Here is a 4062-nt window from a genome sequence, read left to right on the forward strand (position 1 = left end):
CCCAACATCACTTGACAACCGATGCTGGTGTGTTTACTGTCCCCGTAACTTAGCGTTTCAGCAAAACTAACCGATAGAATAAGTACTAGGCTTACAAAGAATAAGTCCTGGGGGCGATCTTTCGATACTAGTCCACCACAACTTCCGGCCGTTGCGCGCACGCATACTGATTACATGATCGTATAGTGTGTTTGTTTTTAAAGACAACATTAAATAGAAACTCAAACCTTCTCCCCCTCAGATGCATACGGTTCTCAAACTTTAAACACATAAACACACTATACGATCATGTAATCAGTATAGGGAGGAGATACGCCACTGTGGAGGTGCGCTTCACAACGGAGGATGAAGCAATAAAGCACTCCACAGAAGCAATAAGGACAGAGGAATGGGTGCTCTTGCCTTCGTACTGCGGCAAACGTGTGGCCAAGGTGCGAGTGAGTAAGGTGCCATCCGAACTGAAATTTTAAACACATCAACACACTATACGATCATGTAATCAGTATGCGTGCGCGCAACGATCGGAAGTTGTGGTGGACTAGCATCGAAAGATCGCCGAACCCCGTCGGAAAATAGAACAGAAATAAGTTGAAAAGTAATTAAAATACCTTGCAATCAGCCGATGTGACAGGTGAGCGGTATTCCGGAAGTAAAATGGTTACAGAGAAGTAAGTCGGAAGTAAAAGGACCGCAGTGAATGAAGTACCACACTCACACATATTAGTGTTAATATTTAAAATCGGCACACCAGCATCGGTTGTCAAGCGATGTTCGGGCGACACAGACACACAAACACATACATATATATATATATATATATATACATATATACGACGGGCTTCTTTCAGTTTCCGTCTACCAAATCCACTCACAAAGCTTTGGTCGGCCCGAGGCTTATCAGAATACACTTGCCCAAGGTGCCACGCAGTGGGACTGAACCCGGAACCATGTGGTTGGTAAGCAAGTTACTTACCACAGCCACTCCTACGCCTATGAGAGTTTCTTCTAAACAAAGTAAATTTTTTTTTAAACAAAGTAAATAAATTATACACTGTCTGTTTTTTGGTAAAGAGCCCATTAAAAAGTCTGTCTTTTAAAATCTACTGGTTGTTCAATGGTATCAGTACAGGATGGGACATTACAAGTAATTATCTTTTGCGAAACCCCTACCAAATTGGTGGATTTGGGCACATCGTAGAAATAGATGAATCTATGATGTGCAAGCGCAAATACAACGAAGGATGGGGCGCACCGAGACCACTCTTCTTGAATAGTACCAGAAAGTTTATCACCAAATAAAAATTATGAGGCATATATTGTTCACCAATTGCTGGTAAAATTTGACTGAAATTCTTGTTGCCAACAGTCTAATTGGGCCAAATAAATTCTGTAAGATAGGAGTGAAATAAATTTCGACTCGTCCCACACTGACGACGAATTTTTTTTTTGGCGTGACCCCGCGGCCCTTCAATTCGTTGGGTTTACGTTTTCTAGATCATTCGGTTGTCAAGCGATGTTGGGGGGGGGGACATAAACACACCAGCATCGGTTGTCAAGCGATGTTGGTGGGGGGACATAAACACACCAGCATCGGTTGTCAAGCGATGTTGGGGGGGGGGGGGGGACATCAGTTTCCGTCTTCCAAATCCACTCACAATTTTATTATCAATCAGCTGAAATTACAGTGACTCAAGGTATGATCATTTCATGAATTGACACTTAAGAAACTGGCTTCAAATTATGAGGATTACCTTCACATAGTCTGGTTAAAATAATAAATTTCTGGATTATTCTAGAATAAATTGTAAAAACAATTACAAAGTCCTGTGAATAATGTATGGTTTTGATATCGATTGCCTGATAGAAAAAAAATCTAATTCCGATAATGGTGTAAAACAGGCCTTCGAAGATTTTATTCACTCTAGATTGCCAGGCTTTTACAGTTCTGGGCTGGACAAGTTAAAATTCTATCGAACCCAAATGAAATTAAGGATAACACTATGGATTTCTGCCGAAAATTACGCCTTACAGAAGCACTTGACAACTACAACAGCGAAGATGAGTCTATAGTAAAAAACAAAATTGAATACTGTCCTGCAAAAGGCAGAAATAAAGCACTTGATGCTTTTTGTGAATACATTACCAGTTTTCCTTTTAATACCCTACAAAAACAACGAATTAAATCCAACCTTAATGTAAAGACCTAATTGAGTTAAAAAATGATATAAACCTCACCATTAAAGAAGCCGACAAAGGAAATGCGACAGTGGTGAAACCTACCGTTTGGGCAACTTCCTCGACATCTTACTCAAACCGTTTCTAAAATATGTGAAAAGCTTCATCGGGGATGACTTAGACATGCTAAACCACCGCCAGAAGACAATAAGTGAAGGAACCCTGTTAGTATCATTCGATGTGGTGAATTTGTACACTAATATCCCACAGGATTATGGTATAGAAGCAATGATCACCTTCTGGCTAGAAAAATACCCACAAGAGATGCCAGGACGCATGAACCACAGATTCAATCACACTATTTTTGTATTTATAAAACATTAGCATTTTTCCTTTTCTACAAATTTAATACTTGACGGCCTAATATGTGTAATGATTAGTAATATTACGAAACCATATTATAAACAATATTATAGCAGCCATGCGCTCCCGTGAGCCTCCTTTGCGGTGAAGCTGTCTTCAGGCTCTTGTGCAAAAAAAAAAAAAACAGTTCCGGCTATTACCGCTGGATAACCGGTCATCATCGGCCATCTTCGGATTTTTCCGGTAGTGTGGTATGAGAAAAAAAAAATTACAGAATATGAAATATATATATACACAAAAAAGAAAACAATCTTACCAAGATTTCTAATTAAAATCATGGGTAGGGGGCCATTGCTGAACGAGGCTAGAAATTTGGCCGAATCGTTAAGAACGTTGGTCTCCAAACTTTTAGCCACGACTATATTTTTTCATGATATTTTACCTCACAACTTTTTCGATATAAATTTTCGTTGCATGGAACGAGTACTAAAAAATTCTTCACGTTTTCTTCTATCATTGAAGCTAAAATAAATATATTTTGCTTTTAAAATAAAAAAGTTATTTAGATCTAAACGTTATTGGTGGCGTTACTTGCTCTCTTATAACGTGGAGGCGCAATGGCCCAGTGGTTAGGGCAGCGGACTCGCGGTCCTAGGATTGCACCTTCGATTCCCAGACCGGGTGTTGTGAGTGTTTATTGAGCGAAAACACCTAAAGCTCCACGAGGCTCCGGCAGGGGATGGTGGCGAACCCTGCTATACTCTTTTACCGCAATTTTCTCTCACTCTTACTTCCTGTTTCTGTTGTGCCTGTAATTCAAAGGGTCAGCCTTGTCACGCTGAATATCCTCGAGAACTACGTTAAAGGTACACGTGTCTGTGGAGGGCTCAGCCACTTGCACGTTAATTTCATGAGCAGGCTGTTCCGTTGATCGGATCAACTGGAACCACTATATGCTATTATTTTAAGACGCAACTTTCAATAAACGTCTTTCAAGACGAAGAGTGCGATTTTAGATGTTTTATTCTTTGAACAACGTTTCGACAGAACGTCTGTCTTTCTCAAGTTCAAACCAAAAGGTGATTGAAAATTCAAAATTTCAGAAACCAAACGTAAACTATGAACGAGAGTAACCAGCGTCCAAATTGATCTATGTTGGTTGTACAACGGAACAATTAAACAAAAGGTTTAATGGGCACAGATTCGACGTCAGGCACAATAACAGTAGTTCAACAGAACTTGCTGAACATTTCGTTTCAAGTGGCTGCAATTTTGAAGAAGACTTGAAAGTGCACATTCTCAAAAAATATCCTGAATGTACCCCACTTTCACTTCTCAGAATCTATGAGGAGAAATATGTTTCCGGGTTATTGACATCACGCCCTGGAGGAATGAATAAAATGACAGGAGAATATCATCAAATTTATACAAAACTGTTTGATTGAATATTCTTCTTTCTCTCTTTTTCTGTCGTCTTCCTTTTTCTTTCTTTCTTTCTGCTTATTAAAAAACTGACAAAAGCTG

This window comes from Octopus bimaculoides, chromosome 30 (genome assembly GCF_046866305.1).
Source record: "Octopus bimaculoides isolate indiv1 chromosome 30, ASM4686630v1, whole genome shotgun sequence".
NCBI lineage: Eukaryota > Metazoa > Mollusca > Cephalopoda > Octopoda > Octopodidae > Octopus > Octopus bimaculoides.